The sequence below is a fragment of the Panulirus ornatus genome, chromosome 30 (genome assembly GCF_036320965.1).
Source record: "Panulirus ornatus isolate Po-2019 chromosome 30, ASM3632096v1, whole genome shotgun sequence".
Lineage (NCBI taxonomy): Eukaryota > Metazoa > Arthropoda > Malacostraca > Decapoda > Palinuridae > Panulirus > Panulirus ornatus.
Genome location: NC_092253.1, coordinates 17,999,483 through 18,024,378, shown reverse-complemented (window position 1 = coordinate 18,024,378; position 24,896 = coordinate 17,999,483). Strand labels below are relative to the sequence as shown.

Below are 24,896 nucleotides of genomic sequence, written 5' to 3'. Positions count from 1 at the left end.
TTATAAGTGTTTAGAGAAAAAAAAAATAGAGGTAGAATAAAAGTATGGCCCATCCATCGAGTTTCATAATCCGGCCATACTGGAATATTCCTGCCATGTCCAATCTGAGGTATCTAAAATGCTCTATTTCCTCAATCTTCTCTCCATTTAAACTAACACTCCAAATAACCCATTCCTCTGAACTGTAATCTTTCATTTATTCGCATTTACTCTCAACTTTTTCTTTTCACATACTCCTACACTCGGACATCAGCCTCTGTAGTTTCTCCCTTCAATCTACCACCAGCAAATTTATCTTCCCCTCTGCAACAGACTTTATATCCGTTTCAGTTCCCTAGCATTCATTTCCTCATCACATCATTCATAAACAAATTAAACAGCCATGGTAATATTACACATCCCTAACAGAAACCCAACTCGGAACAACTCTGCTCCTTCTTTCACTCCTTTCACTCAGGCCTCAGTGACTTGACGAACACTTCATTGCTTCTGGCATTGTACATCTGCCACAGGGTATCTCTATCAATTCCATCACATGCTTCCTAAATCCATAACTGCCACAAACAAATCCTTCTATGTATTTCTCGCGCACCTTCTTCAAAGCAAACACTTCATCCTTACATCACCTTGCCATACCTGTAGCCTCATTCTTTCTTCCCAGCCTGAAGCTCTTTGCTGTTACCTCTTCAATCAACACTCCCATACCAGTTACTCTCAACAAACTAATGCCTCTGTAATTTGAACATTCATTTTTCTTGCCACTGTCTTCATAACAGTGGCTCTGTACAGGCATTGTGCTAATCCTCAGTCCTCTCGTTATAAATCATACATATACTTGCAATCCCAACTAGCCTTTTAACGACACAATTACCCCTTTTCTTAAATTTAACTACAACCCCACCTACTGCAGCTGCTTTGCTAGGCCATTGTGGCCATATTAACAAAGTGAAAAAGATAATAATCATTTGCCTGGTGAAATTACATGATTCAGGTGTTAATTCAAAAAATATTTCACTGTTAACTGACCAACATTTTCTCTTGATTTTATAGTCCTTACCACAATTTTTAGGGTCGAGGAATATCTTAAATGTCATTGTCTCACCAGCGTCTTTGAAACTCACTTTTAGTAAGAGTAAAAAGTTCATTAATATGTATTTCTTCATAACTCGTTTCCATTATGTCTTAAAACAGCATAATTATTGCTCTAAAAATAATCGTAAGGGGAAAATATTTAGCACATGATATACCATAAAACATAGATAAGTTAAACATATATCAAAATGCCATTGTTATCTCTTCAGTAACGTAATATGAATAAAAAAATAATTTTTGTTTTTTGAGCCAATATTGTAAGAGGTAATCCATGGAGAGAAATATCTAGTCCAGTATCCCTCAGCTTCAGGCCATTTATAATATTTAGTCCAGTATCCCTCAGCTTCAGGCCATTAATAATATTTAGTCCAGTATCCCTCAGCTGCAGGCCATTGATAATATTTAGTCCAGTATCCCTCAGCTTCAGGCCATTGATAATATTTAGTCCAGTATCCCTCAGCTTCAGGCCATTGATAATATTTAGTCCAGTATCCCTCAGCTTCAGGCCATTAATAATATGCTACATTGTTGATATGGTGACAAACCATTACCCTTGCTGACACATATCATCTGTAGGACAAGTGGATCTGCTTCCTGAATAAAAACCATCAGAAAAACATGAGTGTAAGTGTACAACAGACCTTGAATTAGCACATATGGACACTCCAAGAGACGCTGGTCATATCTCGACATATGACTTTAAGAGACAATTTAAGGGCACCTACCTTTTATCCTTTGAATTTTAGGGATGTTGGTTGCTTTAAGAGATAATTTAAGGGCACCTTTTATCCTTTGAATTTTAGGGATGTTGGTTGCTTTAAGAGACAATTTAAGGGCACCTACCTTTTATCCTTTGAGTTTTAGGGATGTTGGTTGTACTAGCAGTGTAGTGTTCAGAGAATAGAATAAGAGTTGCAGCGTTATTGAGAGATAGTAGTGAAGGTTATGAAGATCAGAGAAGATGTCATTAATTTACCGTAAAACTTAAGTAAAACTATTGTCCAACTCAACAGGATAAGAAGAATAGATTTTCATAGATAGATGCACATTATCATGGATTATGATCTTTTGTTCTGCTCTTATGAAATCATTGCCACTGTAGAGAGTGATTTAAGAGTTTGGAATTATTTTTTTTACCCTTAATACCAGTCTTTTGATATCAGGTAACTCTTTAGGGGTAGGGTTATGAAGAAGAGGGGAAAATGTGGGGGTAGATGATATATACTAATGCGTTAGGTGTCTTTTTAGTGTGTTACTCGTGAAACCATCATTATTAAGACATGTAATCCACTTAACTTCATGATTGTTCATTGGGTTCAGAGGGTATACAGTGAGTTCAGATGTGTATGAAGATATAGGAATCACCATATTTGGAACAGACCCAGTAAGCATATATTTTCAAAAGTAGATATGATGATCACACTAGTTCGTGATGAAAGTTATGAAGGTGAAAGTGCACTTCACTAGTTCATAGAAATTTTCCTAACAGTTTTTCTGTACATGTGGTGCGATATGTTTTATGGAGACAATCCACCTCATCAGGTGCCAGTACTTAACATCAAAAGTATCTAAACTTACCCATCATGGATTCATTCAGTTTCTAATGTTAAGATACTTGGCAACATTCCTAGAAATGCATATCATTAAGAAAAGAAATTAGGTATTTTTAGAGCTTTAGGCAAGTTTTCCTATATCACAGTTTTTTAAGTGTTTATATTGAATTGCAAACTGGATAATTCTTCTTGAAATCAGAACGAGTTCCATGTGAATGTTTGATGCCAACCTTCCACCGGACAGTTGCTTTTTTAATGTCATAGGGACACCAAATGCATCCATCCCATTTGTGTTCTAGTTCCTAGCCTTTGATAACAATGGCATAAGTGGATTTTTTATACTCTTAACTGCTAAGATAGAGTGCTTTAACCCTTTAATTCCCTCTACTTCAAAGCCCTGCCAACTTTCAGAGAATCTAAATTTGTTGGAATAGGAAGCACTACAAATTATATAGAGTGTAAGGAATCCATAAATGTTATTGCTAGGACTAGTGTTACTTCATACATGCCCATTTTTACCCTCACAGGTAAAGTTTTCTCTCACACATTTTTCAGCACTCCCAGAGCCTTGTCTCCTCACCCAGCCTGTGACTTACTTTCACTGTCATGTCCATTCCCAGTTATTTGAAATACATCTTTTCCTCCAAGTTTTTGCTATTAAAACTCACATCCTAACTGACCTGCGTCTTGATTCTACTAAAGTTAATAATCTTGCTTTTATTTGCATTTACTGTCAACTTCCTCCTTTCACATACTCTTCCATACTCAGTCACTGTCTTTTTTGGTTTCTCACTTGAATCTGCCACCTGTGCTATATCATCAGCAAACAATAGCTGACTCACTTCCAAGGCCCTCTTATCCTCTACAGATTGCACACTTGCCCCTCTTTCCAAGAGTCTCACATTTACCTCCTTCACTGCCCCACTCATAAACACATTAAATATCTTTGGTGTCATTACACACCCTTGCTGCAGCCCAACCTACATTTGGAATCATGCTCTCTTCTCTCTTCATACATGTACACATGCTTTACACTCTTGATAAAAACTCACTGCTTGTATTCTTAAGACCTTCTACAAGGCATCAAACCTATCAAATATCAAATATCGATATGAAACTTATCCTAACTTCCTCTACATCCATATATGACATATAGAAATCCATGTTTCTCAAAGTATTTCTCACACAGTATGAATGGAGTGAAAAACATTCTAAGCAGTCGGGGCCTGAACATACTGGTGTGTGAGAGGTGTGCAAGGAATAGAGTGAATTTGAACGATGTGGTATACCAGGGTCGATGTGCTATCAGTGGACTGAACCAGGGCATGTGAAACATCTGGGGTGAATCATGGAAAGGTCTGTGGGGCCTGGATGTGGATAGGGAGATGTGGTTTTGGTGTAGTACATATGACAGCTAGAGACTGAGTGTGAATGAATGTGGCTTTTTTGTATGTTTTCCTGGTTTTGCCATGCTGAAACAGGGGGTAGCAATGCTGTTTCCTGTGGGGCGGGGTGGCACCAGGTAGGGATGAAGGCAAGCAAGTATGAATAAGTACATGTGTTTATTTATATGTATATATATGTGTATGTATATGTATATATATGTGTATATATTGATATGTTTATGTATATATATGTATATGGGTGTGTATGAATATATATATATTCTTTCTTTTAAACTATTCGCCATTTCCCGCGTTAGCGAGGTAGCGTTAAGAACAGAGGACTGGGCCTTTTTTGGAATATCCTCACCTGGCCCCCTCTGTTCCTTCTTTTGGAAAATTAAAAAAAAAAAAAACGAGAGGGGAGGATTTCCAGCCTCCCGCTCCCTCTCCTTTTAGTCGCCTTCTACGACACGCAGGGAATACGTGGGAAGTACTCTTAATCCCCAATCCCCAGGGATAATATATATATATATTTTTTTTTTTCTTTTAAACTATTTGCCATTTTCCGCGTTTGCGAGGTAGCGTTAAGAACAGAGGACTGGGCCTTTTTTGGAATATCCTCACCTGGCCCCCTCTGTTCCTTCTTTTGGAAAATTAAAAAAAAAAAAAAACGAGAGGGGAGGATTTCCAGCCCCCCGCTCCCTCCCCTTTTAGTCGCCTTCTACGACACGCAGGGAATACGTGGGAAGTATTCTTAATCCCCTATCCCCAGGGATAATATATATATATATATATATATATATATATATATATATATATATATATATATATATATATATATATATATATATATATATTTACCTCCTTCCAGAACATCTTTTTATTCTCCCTAAAATTTAATGATACTCTCTCACCCCAACTCTCATTTGCCCTCTTTTTCACCTCTTTCACCTTTCTCTTGACCTCCTGTCTCTTTCTTTTATACATCTCCCACTCAATTGCATTTTTTCCCTGCAAAAATCGTCCAAATGCCTCTCTCTTCTCTTTCACTAATAATCTTACTTCTTCATCCCACCACTCACTACCCTTTCTAATCAACCCACCTCCCAGTCTTCTCAAGCCACAAGCATCTTTTGCGCAATCCATCACTGCTTCCCTAAATACATCCCATTCCTCCCCCACTCCCCTAACTTCCATTGTTCTCACCTTTTCCCATTCTGTGCTCAGTCTCTCCTGGTACTTCCTCACACAAGTCTCCTTCCCAAGGTTGAGAGAGCAGAAGAGGGTGTTTTGAAATGGTTTGGGCACATGGAGAGAATGACTGAGGAAAGATTGACCAAGAGGATATATGTGTCGGAGGTGGAGGGAACGAGGAGACGTGGGAGACCAAATTGGAGGTGGAAAGATGGAGTGAGAAAGATTTTTTTTTTTGCTTTGTCGCTGTCTCCCGCGTTTGCGAGGTAGCGCAAGGAAACAGACGAAAGAAATGGCCCAACCCACCCCCATACACATGTATATACATACGTCCACACACGCAAATATACATACCTACACAGCTTTCCATGGTTTACCCCAGACGCTTCACATGCCCTGATTCAATCCACTGACAGCACGTCAACCCCAGTATACCACATCAATCCAATTCACTCTATTCCTTGCCCTCCTTTCACCCTCCTGCATGTTCAGGCCCTGATCACACAAAATCTTTTTCACTCCATCTTTCCACCTCCAATTTGGTCTCCCACTTCTCCTCGTTCCCTCCACCTCCGACACATATATCCTCTTGGTCAATCTTTCCTCACTCATTCTCTCCATGTGCCCAAACCATTTCAAAACACCCTCTTCTGCTCTCTCAACCACGCTCTTTTTATTTCCACACATCTCTCTTACCCTTACATTACTTACTCGATCAAACCACCTCACACCACACATTGTCCTCAAACATCTCATTTCCAGCACATCCACCCTCCTGCGCACAACTCTATCCATAGCCCACGCCTCACAACCATACAACATTGTTGGAACCACTAGTCCTTCAAACATACCCATTTTTGCTTTCCGAGATAATGTTCTCGACTTCCACACGTTCTTCAAGGCTCCCAGGGTTTTCGCCCCCTCCCCCACCCTATGATTCACTTCCGCTTCCATGGTTCCATCCGCTGCCAGATCCACTCCCAGATATCTAAAACACTTTACTTCCTCCAGTTTTTCTCCATTCAAACTTATCTCCCAGTTGACTTGACCCTCAACCCTACTGTACCTAATAACCTTGCTCTTATTCACATTTACTCTTAACTTTCTTCTTTCACACACTTTACCAAACTCAGTCACCAGCTTCTGCAGTTTCTCACATGAATCAGCCACCAGCGCTGTATCATCAGCGAACAACAACTGACTCACTTCCCAAGCTCTCTCATTCACAACAGACTTCATACTTGCCCCTCTTTCTAAAACTCTTGCATTCACCTCCCTAACAACCCCATCCATAAAGAAATTAAACAACCATGGAGACATCACACACCCCTGCCGCAAACCTACATTCACTGAGAACCAATCACTTTCCTCTCTTCCTACACGTACACATGCCTTACATCCTCTATAAAAACTTTTCACTGCTTCTAACAACTTGCCTCCCACACCATATATTCTTAATACCTTCCACAGAGCATCTCTCTAAACTCTATCATATGGCTTCTCCAGATCCATAAATGCTACATACAAATCCATTTGCTTTTCTAAGTATTTCTAACATACATTCTTCAAATCAATCACCTGATCCACACATCCTGTACCACTTTTGAAACCACACCGCTCTTCCCCAATCTGATGCTCTTTACATGCCTTCACCCTCTCAATCAATACCCTCCCATATAATTTACCAGGAATACTCAACAAACTTATACCTCTGTAATTTGAGCACTCACTCTTATCCCCTTTGCCTTTGTACAATGGCACTATGCATGCATTCCGCCAATCCTCAGGCACCTCACCATGAGTCATACATACATTAAATAACCTTACCAACCAGTCAACAATACAGTCACCTGCTTTTTTAATAAATTCCACTGCAATACCATCCAAACCTGCTGCCTTGCCGGCTTTCATCTTCCGCAAAGCTTTTACTACCTCTTCTCTGTTTACCAAATCATTTTCCCTAACCCTCTCCCTTTGCACACCACCTCGACCAAAACACCCTATATCTGCCACTCTACCATCAAACACATTGAACAAGCCTTCAAAATACTCACTCCATCTCCTTCTCACATCACCACTACTTGTTATCACCTCCCCATTTGCGCCCTTCACTGAAGTTCCCATTTGTTCCCATGTCTTACGCACTTTATTTACCTCCTTCCAGAACATCTTTTTACTCTCCCTAAAATTTAATGATACTCTCTCACCCCAACTCTCATTTGCCCTCTTTTTCACCTCTTGCACCTTTCTCTTGACCTCCTGTCTCTTTCTTTTATACATCTCCCATTCAATTGCATTTTTTCCTTGCAAAAATCGTCCAAATGACTCTCTCTTCTCTTTCACTAATAATCTTACTTCTTCATCCCACCACTCACTGCCCTTTCTAATCAACCCACCTCCCACTCTTCTCATGCCACAAGCATCTTTTGCACAATCCATCACTGATTCCCTAAATACATCCCATTCCTCCCCCACTCCCCTTACTTCCATTGTTCTCACCTTTTTCCATTCTGTACTCAGTCTCTCCTGGTACTTCCTCACACACGTCTCCTTCCCAAGCTCACTTACTCTCACCACCCTCTTCACCCCAACATTCACTCTTCTTTTCTGAAAACCCATACAAATCCTCACCTTAGCCTCCACAAGGTAATGATCAGACATCCCTCCAGTTGCACCTCTCAGCACATTAACATCCAAAAGTCTCTCTTTCATGTGCCTGTCAATTAACACGTAATCCAATAACGCTCTCTGGCCATCCCTCCCACTTACTTACGTATACTTATGTATATCTCGCTTTTTAAACCAGGTATTCCCAATCACCAGTCCTTTTTCAGCACATAAATCTACAAGCTCTTCACCATTTCCATTTACAACACTGAACACCCCATGTATACCAATTATTCCCTCAACTGCCACATTACTCACCTTTGCATTCAAATCACCCATCACTATAACCCGGTCTCGTGCATCAAAACCACTAACACACTCATTCAGCTGCTCCCAAAACACTTGCCTCTCATGATCTTTCTTCTCATGCCCAGGTGCATATGCACCAATAATCACCCATCTCTCTCCATCAACTTTCAATTTTACCCATATTAATCGAGAATTTACTTTCTTACATTCTATCACATACTCCCACAACACACACACACACACACACACACATATATATATATATTATTTTATTTATTTTATTTTATTATACTTTGTCGCTGTCTCCCGCGTTTGCGAGGTAGCGCAAGGAAACAGACGAAAGAAATGGCCCACCCCCACCCCCCCCATACACATGTATATACATACGTCCACACACGCAAATTAAGAACAGAGGACTGGGCCTTTGAGGGAATATCCTCACCTGGACCTCTTCTCTGTTCCTTCTTTTGGAAAATTAAAAAAAAAAAAAAACGAGAGGGGAGGATTTCCAGCCCCCCGCTCCCTACCCTTTTAGTCGCCTTCAACGACACGCAGGGAATACATGGGAAGTATTCTTTCTCCCCTATCCCCTATATATATATATATTTTTTTATTTTTTGCTTTGTCGCTGTCTCCCGCGTTTGCGAGGTAGCGCAAGGAAACAGACGAAAGAAATGGCCCAACCCACCCCCATACATATGTATATACATACGTCCACACACGCAAATATACATACCTACACAGCTTTCCATGGTTTACCCCAAACGCTTCACATGCCCTGATTCAATCCACTGACAGCACGTCAACCCGGGTATACCACATCGATCCAATTCACTCTGTTCCTTGCCCTCCTTTCACCCTCCTGCATGTTCAGGCCCCAATCACACAAAATCTTTTTCACTCCATCTTTCCACCTCCAATTTGGTCTCCCACTTCTCCTCGTTCCCTCCACCTCCGACACATATATCCTCTTGGTCAATCTTTCCTCACTCATTTTCTCCATGTGCCCACACCATTTCAAAACACCCTCTTCTGCTCTCTCAACCACGCTCTTTTCCTCGTTCCCTCCACCTCCGACACATATATCCTCTTGGTCAATCTTTCCTCACTCATTTTCTCCATGTGCCCAAACCATTTCAAAACACCCTCTTCTGCTCTCTCAACCACGCTCTTTTTATTTCCACACATCTCTCTTACCCTTACGTTACTTACTCGATCAAATCACCTCACACCACACATTGTCCTCAAACATCTCATTTCCAACACATCCATCCTCCTGCGCACAACTCTATCCATAGCCCACGCCTCGCAACCATACAACATTGTTGGAACCACTATTCCTTCAAACATACCCATTTTTGCTTTCCGAGATAATGTTCTCGACTTCCACACATTCTTCAAGGCTCCCAGAATTTTCGCCCCCTCCCCCACCCTATGATCCACTTCCGCTTCCATGGTTCCATCCGCTGCCAGATCCACTCCCAGATATCTAAAACACTTCACTTCCTCCAGTTTTTCTCCATTCAAACTTACCTCCCAATTGACTTGACCCTCAACCCTACTGTACCTAATAACCTTGCTCTTATTCACATTTACTCTTAACTTTCTTCTTTCACACACTTTACCAAACTCAGTCACCAGCTTCTGCAGTTTCTCACATGAATCAGCCACCAGCGCTGTATCATCAGCGAACAACAACTGACTCACTTCCCAAGCTCTCTCATCCCCAACAGACTTCATACTTGCCCCTCTTTCCGAAACTCTTGCATTCACCTCCCTAACAACCCCATCCATAAACAAATTAAACAACCATGGAGACATCACACACCCCTGCCGCAAACCTACATTCACTGAGAACCAATCACTTTCCTCTCTTCCTACACGTACACATGCCTTACATCCTCGATAAAAACTTTTCACTGCTTCTAACAACTTTCCTCCCACACCATATATTCTTAATACCTTCCACAGAGCATCTCTATCAACTCTATCATATGCCTTCTCCAGATCCATAAATGCTACATACAAATCCATTTGCTTTTCTAAGTATTTCTCACATACATTCTTCAAAGCAAACACCTGATCCACACATCCTCTACCACTTCTGAAACCACACTGCTCTTCCCCAATCTGATGCTCTGTACATGCCTTCACCCTCTCAATCAATACCCTCCCATATAATTTCCCAGGAATACTCAACAAACTTATTTTTTTTTTTATTATACTTTGTCGCTGTCTCCCGCGTTTGCGAGGTAGCGCAAGCAAACAGACGAAAGAAATGGCCCAACCCTCCCATACACATGTATATATATACGTCCACACACGCAAATATACATACCTACACAGCTTTCCATGGTTTACCCCAGACGCTTCACATGCCCTGATTCAATCCACTGACAGCACGTCAACCCCGGTATACCACATCGCTCCAATTCACTCTATTCCTTGCCCTCCTTTCACCCTCCTGCATGTTCAGGCCCCGATCACACAAAATCTTTTTCACTCCATCTTTCCACCTCCAATTTGGTCTCCCTCTTCTCCTTGCTCCCTCCACCTCCGACACATATATCCTCTTGGTCAATCTTTCCTCACTCATTCTCTCCATGTGCCCAAACCACTTCAAAACACCCTCTTCTGCTCTCTCAACCACGCTCTTTTTATTTCCACACATCTCTCTTACCCTTACGTTACTCACTCGATCAAACCACCTCACACCACACATTGTCCTCAAACATCTCATTTCCAGCACATCCATCCTCCTGCGCACAACTCTATCCATAGCCCACGCCTCGCAACCATACAACATTGTTGGAACCACTATTCCTTCAAACATACCCATTTTTGCTTTCCGAGATAATGTTCTCGACTTCCACACATTCTTCAAGGCCCCCAGAATTTTCGCCCCCTCCCCCACCCTATGATCCACTTCCGCTTCCATGGTTCCATCCGCTGCCAGATCCACTCCCAGATATCTAAAACACTTCACTTCCTCCAGTTTTTCTCCATTCAAACTCACCTCCCAATTGACTTGACCCTCAACCCTACTGTACCTAATAACCTTGCTCTTATTCACATTTACTCTTAACTTTCTTCTTCCACACACTTTACCAAACTCAGTCACCAGCTTCTGCAGTTTCTCACATGAATCAGCCACCAGCGCTGTATCATCAGCGAACAACAACTGACTCACTTCCCAAGCTCTCTCATCCCCAACAGACTTCATACTTGCCCCTCTTTCCAAAATTCTTGCATTTACCTCCCTAACAACCCCATCCATAAACAAATTAAACAACCATGGAGACATCACACACCCCTGCCGCAAACCTACATTCACTGAGAACCAATCACTTTCCTCTCTTCCTACACGTACACATGCCTTACATCCTCGATAAAAACTTTTCACTGCTTCTAACAACTTTCCTCCCACACCATATATTCTTAATACCTTCCACAGAGCATCTCTATCAACTCTATCATATGCCTTCTCCAGATCCATAAATGCTACATACAAATCCATTTGCTTTTCTAAGTATTTCTCACATACATTCTTCAAAGCAAACACCTGATCCACACATCCTCTACCACTTCTGAAACCACACTGCTCTTCCCCAATCTGATGCTCTGTACATGCCTTCACCCTCTCAATCAATACCCTCCCATATAATTTACCAGGAATACTCAACAAACTTATACCTCTGTAATTTGAGCACTCACTCTTATCCCCTTTGCCTTTGTACAATGGCACTATGCACGCATTCCGCCAATCCTCAGGCACCTCACCATGAGTCATACATACATTAAATAACCTTACCAACCAGTCAACAATACAGTCACCCCCTTTTTTAATAAATTCCACTGCAATACCATCCAAACCTGCTGCCTTGCCGGCTTTCATCTGTAATTTGAGCACTCAGTCTTATCCCCTTTGCCTTTGTACAATGGCACTATGCACGCATTCCGCCAATCCTCAGGCACCTCACCATTAGTCATACATACATTAAATAACCTTACCAACCAGTCAATAATACAGTCACCCCCTTTTTTAATAAATTCCACTGCAATACCATCCAAACCTGCTGCCTTGCCGGCTTTCATCTTCCGCAAAGCTTTTACTACCTCTTCTCTGTTTACCAAATCATTTTCCCTAACCCTCTCCCTTTGCACACCACCTCGACCAAAACACCCTATATCTGCCACTCTATCATCAAACACATTCAACAAACCTTCAAAATACTCACTCCATCTCCTTCTCACATCACCACTACTTGTTATCACCTCCCCATTTGTGCCCTTCACTGAAGTTCCCATTTGCTCCCTTGTCTTACGCACTTTATTTACCTCCTTCCAGAACATCTGGTTAAATTGATGAGAACTACTATTGACGTTTGTGTAAATAAATTATACATTTCCCTTTTCCATAGCCAGAGGTTGAACCATTATGTGACATTCATTTTTTCATTTCATTTCAAGCTAGAAGTTTCAGTTTTCTAAATTATTTCTTATAGTGTGTGTGTGTGTATATGTGCGTATGTATGATTATGGATATATATATGTATATTCTTTCTTTCTTTCATACTATTCGCCATTTCCCGCGTTAGCAAGGTAGCGTTAAGAACAGAGGACTGGGCCTCTGAGGGAATATCCTCACCTGGCCTCGTTCTCTGTTCCTTCTTTTGGAAAATCAAAAAAAAATGAGAGGGGAGGATTTCCAGCCCCCCGCTCCCTCCCCTTTTAGTCGCCTTCTACGACACGCAGGGAATACGTGGGAAGTATTCTTTCTCCCCTATATATATATATATATTATCCCTGGGGATAGGGGTGAAAGAATACTTCCCACGCATTCCTCGTATGTCGTAGAAGGCGACTAGAGGGGATGGGAGCGGGGGGGCCAGAAATCCCCCCTCCTTGTATTTTTTTAACTTTCTAAAATGGGAAACAGAAGGAGGAGTCACGCGGGGAGTGCTCATCTCCTCGAAGGCTCAGACTGGGGTGTCTAAATGTGTGTGGATGTAACCAAGATGTGAAAAAAGGAGAGATAGGTAGTATGTTTGAGGAAAGGAAGCTGGATGTTTTGGCTCTGAGTGAAACGAAGCTCAAGGGTAAAGGGGAAGAGTGGTTTGGGAATGTCTTGGGAGTAAAGTCAGGGGTTAGTGAGAGGACAAGAGCAAGGGAAGGAGTAGCAGTACTCCTGAAACTGGAGTTGTGGGAGTATGTGATAGAATGTAAGAAAGTGAATTCTCGATTAATATGGGTAAAACTGAAAGTTGATGGAGAGAGATGGGTGATTATTGGTGCATATGCACCTGGGCATGAGAAGAAAGATCATGAGAGGCAAGTGTTTTGGGAGCAGCTGAATGAGTGTGTTAGTGGTTTTGATGCACGAGACCGGGTTATAGTGATGGGTGATTTGAATGCAAAGGTTAGTAATGTGGCAGTTGAGGGAATAATTGGTATACATAGGGGTGTTCAGTGTTGTAAATGGAAATGGTGAAGAGCTTGTAGATTTATGTGCTGAAAAAGGACTGGTGATTGGGAATACCTGGTTTAAAAAGCGAGATATACATAAGTATACGTATGTAAGTAGGAGAGATGGCCAGAGAGCGTTATTGGATTACGTGTTAATTGACAGGCGCGTGAAAGAGAGACTTTTGGATGTTAATGTGCTGAGAGGTGCAACTGGAGGGATGTCTGATCATTATCTTGTGGAGGCTAAGGTGAAGATTTGTATGGGTTTTCAGAAAAGAAGAGTGAATGTTGGGGTGAAGAGGGTGGTGAGAGTAAATGAGCTTGGGAAGGAGACTTGTGTGAGGAAGTACCAGGAGAGACAGAGTACAGAATGGAAAAAGTTGAGAACAATGGAAGTAAGGGGAGTGGGGTTGGAATGGGATGTATTTAGGGAATCAGTGATGGATTGCGCAAAAGATGCTTGTGGCATGAGAGGAGGTGGGTTGATTAGAAAGGGTAGTGAGTGGTGGGATGAAGAAGTAAGAGTATTAGTGAAAGAGAAGAGAGAGGCATTTGGACGATTTTTGCAGGGAAAAAATGCAATTGAGTGGGAGATGTATAAAAGAAAGAGACAGGAAGTCAAGAGAAAGGGGCAAGAGGTGAAAAAGAGGGCAAATGAGAGTTGGGGTGAGAGAGTATCATTAAATTTTAGGGAGAATAAAAAGAAAGATATATATATATATATATATATATATATATATATATATATATATATATATATATAAATATATATAAATTTTAGGGAGAATAAAAAGATGTTCTGGAAGGAGGTAAATAGGGTGCGTAAGACAAGGGAGCAAATGGGAACTTCAGTGAAGGGCGTAAATGGGGAGGTGATAACAAGTAGCGGTGATGTGAGAAGGAGATGGAATGAGTATTTTGAAGGTTTGTTGAATGTGTCTGATGACAGAGTGGCAGATATAGGGTGTTTTGGTCGAGGTGGTGTGCAAAGTGAGAGGGTTAGGGAAAATGATTTGGTAAACAGAGAAGAGGTAGTAAAAGCTTTGCGGAAGATGAAAGCCGGCAAGGCAGCAGGTTTGGATGGCATTGCAGTGGAATTTATTAAGAAAGGGGGTGACTGTATTGTTGACTGGTTGGTAAGGTTATTTAATGTATGTATGACTCATGGTGAGGTGCCTGAGGATTGGCGGAATGCGTGCATAGTGCCATTGTACAAAGGCAAAGGGGATAAGAGTGAGTGCTCAAATTACAGAGGTATAAGTTTGTTGAGTATTCCTGGTAAATTATATGGGAGGGTATTGATTGAGAGGGTGAAGGCATGTACAGAGCATCAGATTGGGGAAGAGCAGTGCGGTTTCAGAAGTGGTAGAGGATGTGTGGATCAGGTGTTTGCTTTGAAGAATATATGTGAGAAATACTTAGAAAAGCAAATGGATTTGTATGTAGCATTTATGGATCTGGAGAAGGCATATGATAGAGTTGATAGAGATGCTCTGTGGAAGGTATTAAGAATATATGGTGTGGGAGGCAAGTTGTTAGAAGCAGTGAAAAGTTTTTATCGAGGATGTAAGGCATGTGTACGTGTAGGAAGAGAGGAAAGTGATTGGTTCTCAGTGAATGTAGGTTTGCGGCAGGGGTGTGTGATGTCTCCATGGTTGTTTAATTTGTTTATGGATGGGGTTGTAAGGGAGGTAAATGCAAGAGTCCTGGAAAGAGGGGCAAGTATGAAGTCTGTTGGGGATGAGAGAGCTTGGGAAGTGAGTCAGTTGTTGTTCGCTGATGATACAGCGCTGGTGGCTGATTCATGTGAGAAACTGCAGAAGCTGGTGACTGAGTTTGGTAAAGTGTGTGGAAGAAGAAAGTTGAGAGTAAATGTGAATAAGAGCAAGGTTATTAGGTACAGTAGGGGTGAGGGTCAAGTCAATTGGGAGGTGAGTTTGAATGGAGAAAAACTGGAGGAAGTGAAGTGTTTTAGATATCTGGGAGTGGATCTGTCAGCGGATGGAACCATGGAAGCGGAAGTGGATCATAGGGTGGGGGAGGGGGCGAAAATTTTGGGAGCCTTGAAAAATGTGTGGAAGTCGAGAACATTATCTCGGAAAGCAAAAATGGGTATGTTTGAGGGAATAGTGGTTCCAACAATGTTGTATGGTTGCGAGGCGTGGGCTATGGATAGAGATGTGCGCAGGAGGATGGATGTGCTGGAAATGAGATGTTTGAGGACAATGTGTGGTGTGAGGTGGTTTGATCGAGTAAGTAACGTAAGGGTAAGAGAGAGGTGTGGAAATAAAAAGAGCGTGGTTGAGAGAGCAGAAGAGGGTGTTTTGAAATGGTTTGGGCACATGGAGAGAATGAGTGAGGAGAGATTGACCAAGAGGATATATGTGTCGGAGGTGGAGGGAACGAGGAGAAGAGGGAGACCAAATTGGAGGTGGAAAGATGGAGTGAAAAAGATTTTGTGTGATCGGGGCCTGAACATGCAGGAGGGTGAAAGGAGGGCAAGAAATAGAGTGAATTGGAGTCATGTGGTATACAGGGGTTGACGTGCTGTCAGTGGATTGAAGCAAGGCATGTGAAGCGTCTGGGGTAAACCATGGAAAGCTGTGTAGGTATGTATATTTGCGTTTGTGGACGTGTGTATGTACATGTGTATGGGGGGGGGTTGGGCCATTTCTTTCGTCTGTTTCCTTGCGCTACCTCGCAAACGCGGGAGACAGCGACAAAGTATAAAAAAAAAAAAAAAAAAAAAAAAAAAAATATATATATATATATATATATATATATATATATCTTTTTTTTTATTCTCCCTAAAATTTAATGATACTCTCTCACCCCAACTCTCATTTGCCCTCTTATATATATATATATATATATATATATATATATATATATATATATATATATATATATTATCCCTGGGGATAGGGGATTAAGAATACTTCCCACGTATTCCCTGAGTGTCGTAGAAGGCGACTAAAAGGGGAGGGAGCGGGGGGCTGGAAATCCTCCCCTCTCGTTTTTTTTTTTTTTCCCAAAAGAAGGAACAGAGGGGGCCAGGTGAGGATATTCCAAAAAAGGCCCAGTCCTCTGTTCTTAACGCTACCTCGCTAATGCGGGAAATGGCGAATAGTTTAAAAGAAGAAAGAAAGAATATATATATATATATATATATATATATATATATATATATATATATATATATATATATATATATGTGTGTGTGTGTGTGTGTGTGTGTGTGTGTGTGTGTGTGTGTATTTGTGGATGGGCCATTCTTCGTCTGTTTCCAGGCACTACTTCGCTGATGAGGGAAACGGTGAGTAAATATGGTAAGAAAAATAAATATTATATATATTTTACATTATACTTGATCACCATTTCCCATGCCAGCATGGTAGTTCCAGGAGACTGACAAAGAATGACCCATGCACACATATACACATATATATACATATACACCCATACACGCACATTTACATATCACCATATACACATACATTCATAATACATACACATATAGACATATACATAGACATATATACACTTGTATATATTCATACTTGCTTTCCTTCATCCAATTCTGGTGCTACCCCACCCCATGGGAAAGTATCGCTACTCTGCCTCACAGGAAACAGCATTGCTACCCCCTGCTTCAGCGAGGTAGCGCCTGAAAAACAGACAAAAAAGGCCACAATTGGTCACACTTAGCCTCTAGCTGTCATATTTAATACACCAAAACCCCAGCTCCCTATCCACATCCAGGCCTCACAGACCTCTCCATTGCTTACCCCAGATGTTTCACATGCCCTGGTTCATACATATTCGCCATTTCCCACATTAGCGAGGTAGCATTAAGAACAGAGGACTGAGCCTTAGAGGGAATATCCTTACTTTGCCTCCCCTTCTGTTTCTTCTTTTTGAAAATAAAAAAAAACAGTAGGGGAGGATTTCTAACCCCTCCTCCCTCCCCTTTTAGTGTGGTGAAGTGCCTGAGGATTGATGGAATGCATGCATAGTGCCATTGTACAAAGGCAAAGGGGATAAAGGTGAGTGCTCAAATTACAGAGGCATAAATTTATCGAGTATTCCTGGGAAATTACATGGGAAGGTATTGATTGAAAGGGGTGAAGGCATGTACAGAGTATCAGATTGGGGAGGAGCAGTGTGGTTTCAGAAGTGGTAGAGCATGTGTGGATCAGGTGTTTGCTTTGAAGAATGTATGTGAGAAATACTTAGAAAAACAAATGGATTTGTATGTAGAATTTATGGATCTGGAGAAGGCATATGATAGGGTTGATAGAGATGCTTTGTAGAAGTTTTTAAGAGTATACACTGTGGGAGATGAGTTGCTAGAAGCAGTGGAAAGTTTTTACCGAGGATGTAAGGCATCTGTATGAGTAGGAAGAGAGGAGAGTGATTGGTTCCCAGTGAGTCAGTTTCCAGCAGGAGTGTGTGATGTCTCCATGGTTGTTTAATTTGTTTATGGATGGGGTGGTTAGGAAGATAAATGCAAATTTTGGAGAGAGGGGCAGGTATGCAGTCTGTTGTGGATGAGAGGGCGTGGGGAATGAGTAGTTGTTGTTTGCTGATGATACAGCTCTGGTGGGTGATTTGTTGTTGTTTACTGATGATACAGCTCTGGTGGCTGATTTGGGTGAGAAACTGCAGAGGTTGGTGACTGAGTTTGGTAAAGTGTGTGAAAGGAGAAAGTTGAGAGTAAATGTGAATAAGAGCAAGGTTATTAGGCTCAGTAGAGTTGAGAGACAAGTTAATTGGGATGTAAGATTGAATGGAGAAAAATTGGAGGAAGTAAAGTGTTTTTGATATCTGGGAGTGGACTTAGCATCGGATGGAACCATGGAAGCTTAAGTGAGTCACAAGGTGGGGGAGAGGGCGAAGGTTCTGGGAGCGATGAAGAATGTGTGGAAGGAGAGAATGTTATCACAGAGACGAAAAATGGGTATGTTTGAAGAAATGGTAGTTTCAACAATGCTATATGGTTGCAAGGCATGGGCTACAGATAGGGTTGTACAGAGTAGGGTGGATGTGTTGGAAATGAAATGTCTGAGGACAGTATGTGGTGTGAGGCGATTTGATTAAGTAATGAAACGGTAAGAGAGATGTGTGGTAATAAAAAGAGTGTGGTTGAGAGAGCAGAAGAGGGTGTGTTGAAATGGTTTGGACATATGGAGAGAATGAGTGAGGAAAGATTGACAAAGAGGATATATTTGTCAGAGGTGGAGGGAACAAGGAGAAGCAGGAGACCAAATTGGAGGTGGAAGGATGGAGTGAAAAAGATTTTGAGCAATTGGGTCTTTACCATATGGGAGGGTGAAAGGCGTGAATTGGAACAATGTGGTATGCTGGGGTCAACGTGCTGTCAATGGACTGAACCAGGGCATGTGAAGTGCCTAGGATAAACCATGGCAAGGTCTGTGAGGCCTTGATGTGGATAAGGAGGTGTGGTTTCAGTGCATTACACATGACAGCTAGAGACTAAGTGTGAACAAATGTGGCCTTTTTTGTCTTTTCCTGACACTACCTCGCTCATGGGAGGGTGGGGTGGTATTTCCTGTATGGCAGGCTAGCAACTGGAATGGATGAAGACAAGCAAGTATGAATATGTACATGTGTATACATGTATATGTATGTATATATTCGTGTATGGGCATTTATTTATATGTATGTGTATATGGGTGGATGGGCCATTCTTCGTCTGTTTCCTGGTGCTACCTTGCTGACACAGGAAACAGCATGTAAAAGAGAGACATAGATGTAAATATGCTGAGAGGGGTAGCTAGTGGGTTGTCTGGTCACTGTCTTGTGGAGGTGAGAGTGAAGATTGGTAGAGTGTTTCAGAAAAGAGGAAACAGTATCAGTGAGAAGAGAGTAGTGAGAGTAAGTGAGCTTGGAAAAGAGACTTGTGTGAAGAAATACCAGGAGAGATTAAAGGCCATATGCCAAAAGGTAAGAGTAAATGAAACAAGGAGGTTGGGGGGGGAGAATAGTTCGAGAATGGAAGATATTTAGGGGAGCAGTGATTGCATGTGTGAGAGATGCATGTAGCATGCAAAAGGTGGGAGGTGGGCAGATTAGAATGGGTGTTGGGTGGCAGGATGAAGGAGTAAGCTGCCAGTGAAAGAAAAAAGGGAGAAGTTTGGGCCCTACTTACGAGGAAGGAGTGCTAATGATATGGGGTTGTATAAGAGAAAATGGCAGGTCAAGAGGAAGGTGCAGGAGTTGAAAAAGAGGGCAAATGAGAGCTAGGGTGAGCAAGTACCAGTAAACTTTAGAGAGGATAAAATGTTTTGGAAGGAGTCAAATGATGTGCAGGAGAACAAATAGGAACACTGGTGAAGGGGACAAAAGGGAAAGTTGTAACAAATAGTGAAGTGAGCAGTAGATTGAATGAGTATTTTGAAAGACTGTTGAATGTGTTTAATGATAGGATGGCAGGTGTAGGGTGTTTGGTTGGGTTGGGGTGCTATGTGCAGTGAGAGAATCATGGAGAGTGGTTTGATGAAGAGTGAAGAGGTGGTGAAAGCCTTAGATAAGATGAAATGTGGCAAGGCGGATGGAGTGGATGGTATTGCCATAGAATTTATTAAGAAAGGGGTGACTGTGTTGTTGATTGGTTGGTAAGAATTTTCTGTGTATGTATGGATCATGTTGAGGTGCCTAAGGATTTGCAGAATGCATGTATAGTGCCATTGTATAAAGGGAAGGGGGAGAAAGGTGTGTTTGAACTACAGAGATATAAGTTTGTGGAGTATATCTGGTAAGTTGTATGGATGGGTTTAGGCATGTACAGAGCATCAGACGGGGAGCATTGTGGTTTCAGAAGTGGTAGATGTGCGGATTAGTGTGGTTTCAGAAGTGGTAGATGTGTGGATCAAGTGTTTTGTTTTAAAGAATTTAAGTATAAATACTTGGAGAAATAGATGGATTTATATGTGGCATTTATGGGTCTGGAGAAAGCCTATGATAGAGTTCATAGAGATGCCTTGCAGAAGGTCTTAAGAATGTATGGTGTGGGAAGATGGGAGTAAAGTTTCTAGAAGCAGTGAGAAGTTTTTATAAAGGTTGTAACACTGTGTTTGAGTAGGAAAAGAGGAGAGTGAATGGTTCCAAATGAAGGTTGGTCTACGACAGGGGTGTTTGGTGTCGGTGTGGTTGTTTAATTTGTTTATGGATTGGGTGTTGAGGGGAGGAGGGAGTAAATGTGAGAGTCTTGGAGAGAGGAGCAAGTATGCAGTCTGTAGATGAAATGGCCTGGAAAGTGAGTTGGTTATTGTTTGCTGATGATACTGCATTGGTGGCAGTTTTGAGTGAGAAACTGCAGAAGTTGATGACTGAGTTTGGAAGTGTATGAAAGGAGGAAGTTGAGAGTAGATATTAATCAAAGCAAGGTTATGAGGTTTAGTAAAGGTTGAGGGACTGGTCCGGGGGGGGGTCATGGTAGAGACATCCTGGTATATGTGGAAGATTATGGCCTATGTGGTTCTCTGGCAGTCATCCGAGTTGGCTTATGTCTCTTAACCTAAACAAGTTCACTAGTGAGACGACTGGCTGGCAGAGATGTATCTTGCGGGAAGATGTTTGTATGTCGAGATCTACTTTTATGTGAGTTTGAATGGAGAAAACTTGAAGGAAGTGAAGTGTTTGAGACACTTGGGAGTGGATATGGCAGCGAATGGAATTGTGGAAGTGGAATTAAGTCATAGGGTGGGTAGGGGGTGAAGATTCTGAGAGTGCTGAACAATATGTGGAAAAAGGGAATGTTATCTGGGAGAGCAAAAAGAGTATGTTTGAAGGTATGGTAGTCCTAACAGTATTATATGGATGCAAGGCATTGGCTATATGTAAGGCTATCCGGAGGAGTGTGGATTTGTTAGAAATTAAATGGTTGAGAACAATATGTGCAGTGAGGTGGTATGATATCGAGTAAGTAATGAAAGGGTAAAAGTTACACATGGTAATGAAAAGACTGTGGTAGAGAGACCTAAAGAGGGTGTACTGAAATGGTTTGGACACGTGGGGAGAATGAGTTAGGAAAGTTTGACAGAGAGGATATATGTGTCAGAAGTGGAGGGAACAATGAGAACAGGGAGATGAAATTGGAAATGGAAGGGTGAAAAAGATTATGAGAGATTGGGACCTGATCTTGCTGGAGGGTGAAAGGCATGCAAGGAATAGAGTACATTGGAATGATGTGGTGTGCTGGGGTCGATGTGCTGTCAGTGGACTAAACCAGGGTATGTGAAGCATCTGGAGTAAACCATGGAAAGGTCTGTGGGGCCTGGTTGTGGACAGGGAGCTGTGGTTTCAGTGCATTACACATGACAGCTAGGGAATGGAAGCGAATGAATATTGCCTTTCTTTGCCTGTTCCTGGTGCTGCTTCGCTAATGCAGGAAACAGCAATCAGGTATGAGAAGAATTTTTTTTTTTTTTTTTTTTTTTTCTCCCCCAAAAGAAGGAACAGAGAAAAGGGGCCAGGTTAGGGTATTCCCTCAAAGGCCCAGTCCTCTGTTCTTAACGCTACCTCGCTAATGCGGGAAATGGCGAATAGTTTGAAAGAATATATATATATATATATATATATATATATATATATATATGTATATATATATATATATATATATATATATATATATATATATATATTTTTTTATTTTTTTTATACTTTGTCGCTGTCTCCCGCGTTTGCGAGGTAGCGCAAGGAAACAGACGAAAGAAATGGCCCAACCCCCCCATACATATGTATATACATACGTCCACACACGCAAATATACATACCTACACAGCTTTCCATGGTTTACCCCAGACGCTTCACATGCCTTGATTCAATCCACTGACAGCACGTCAACCCCGGTATACCACATCGCTCCAATTCACTCTATTCCTTGCCCTCCTTTCACCCTCCTGCATGTTCAGGCCCCGATCACACAAAATCTTCTTCACTCCATCTTTCCACCTCCAATTTGGTCTCCCTCTTCTCCTTGCTCCCTCCACCTCCGACACATATATCCTCTTGGTCAATCTTTCCTCACTCATCCTCTCCATGTGCCCAAACCACTTCAAAACACCCTCTTCTGCTCTCTCAACCACGCTCTTTTTATTTCCACACATCTCTCTTACCCTTACGTTACTCACTCGATCAAACCACCTCACACCACACATTGTCCTCAAACATCTCATTTCCAGCACATCTCATTTCCAGCACATCCATCCTCCTGCGCACAACTCTATCCATAGCCCACGCCTCGCAACCATACAACATTGTTGGAACCACTATTCCTTCAAACATACCCATTTTTGCTTTCCGAGATAATGTTCTCGACTTCCACACATCCTTCAAGGCCCCCAGAATTTTCGCCCCCTCCCCCACCCTATGATCCACTTCCGCTTCCATGGTTCCATCCGCTGCCAGATCCACTCCCAGATATCTAAAACACTTCACTTCCTCCAGTTTTTCTCCATTCACACTCACCTCCCAATTGACTTGACCCTCAACCCTACTGTACCTAATAACCTTGCTCTTATTCACATTTACTCTTAACTTTCTTCTTCCACACACTTTACCAAACTCAGTCACCAGCTTCTGCAGTTTCTCACATGAATCAGCCACCAGCGCTGTATCATCAGCGAACAACAACTGACTCACTTCCCAAGCTCTCTCATCCCCAACAGACTTCATACTTGCCCCTCTTTCCAAAACTCTAGCATTTACCTCCCTAACAACCCCATCCATAAACAAATATATATATATATATATATATATATATATATATATATATATATATATATATGTATATATATTTTTTTTTTTTTTTTTTGTCGCTGTCTCCCGCGTTTGCGAGGTAGCGCAAGGAAACAGACGAAAGAAATGGCCCAACCCACCCCCATATACATGTATATACATACGTCCACACACGCAAAATATACATACCTACACAGCTTTCCATGGTTTACCCCAGACGCTTCACATGCCCCGATTCAATCCACTGACAGCACGTCAACCCCGGTATACCACATCGCTCCAATTCACTCTATCCCTTGCCCTCCTTTCACCCTCCTGCATGTTCAGGCCCCTATCACACAAAATCTTTTTCACTCCATCTTTCCACCTCCAATTTGGTCTCCCTCCTCTCCTCGTTCCCTCCACCTCCGACACATATATCCTCTTGGTCAATCTTTCCTCACTCATTCTCTCCATGTGCCCAAACCATTTCAAAACACCCTCTTCTGCTCTCTCAACCACGCTCTTTTTATTTCCACACATCTCTCTTACCCTTACGTTACTTACTCGATCAAACCACCTCACACCACACATTGTCCTCAAACATCTCATTTCCAGCACATCCATCCTCCTGCGCACAACTCTATCCATAGCCCACGCCTCGCAACCATACAACATTGTTGGAACCACTATTCCTTCAAACATACTCATTTTTGCTTTCCGAGATAATGTTCTCGACTTCCACACATTCTTCAAGGCTCCCAGAATTTTCGCCCCCTCCCCCACCCTATGATCCACTTCCGCTTCCATGGTTCCATCCGCTGCCAGATCCACTCCCAGATATCTAAAACACTTCACTTCCTCCAGTTTTTCTCCATTCAAACTCACCTCCCAATTGACTTGACCCTCAACCCTACTGTACCTAATAACCTTGCTCTTATTCACATTTACTCTTAACTTTCTTCTTTCACACACTTTACCAAACTCAGTCACCAGCTTCTGCAGTTTCTCACATGAATCAGCCACCAGCGCTGTATCATCAGCGAACAACAACTGACTCACTTCCCAAGTTCTCTCATCCCCAACAGACTTCATACTTGCCCCTCTTTCCAAAACTCTTGCATTCACCTCCCTAACAACCCCATCCATAAACAAATTAAACAACCATGGAGACATCACACACCCCTGCCGCACACCTACATTCACTGAGAACCAATCACTTTCCTCTCTTCCTACACGTACACATGCCTTACATCCTCGATAAAAACTTTTCACTGCTTCTAACAACTTGCCTCCCACACCATATATTCTTAATACCTTCCACAGAGCATCTCTATCAACTCTATCATATGCCTTCTCCAGATCCATAAATGCTACATGCAAATCCATTTGCTTTTCTAAGTATTTCTCACATACATTCTTCAATATATATATATATATATATATATATATATATATGTATATATTTTTTTTTTTATACTAATCGCCATTTCCCGCATTAGCGAGGTACCGTTAAGAACAGAGGATGAGGACTGGGCCTTTGAGGGAA

The 24,896-nt window shown here is 41.8% G+C and overlaps 1 protein-coding gene across 1 annotated transcript in view; it reads left to right on the top strand.

Moving 5' to 3' along the window:
- The first annotated feature begins 1,574 nt into the window (after positions 1–1,574).
- Positions 1,575–24,896, top strand: part of LOC139758433 (uncharacterized) — a 49,300-nt gene continuing 25,978 nt past the window's right edge. The window contains exon 1 of the mRNA XM_071679836.1: positions 1,575–1,716. The gene's annotated coding sequence lies outside the window, so the exon portion shown is untranslated. The remainder of the gene's footprint in view (positions 1,717–24,896) is intronic.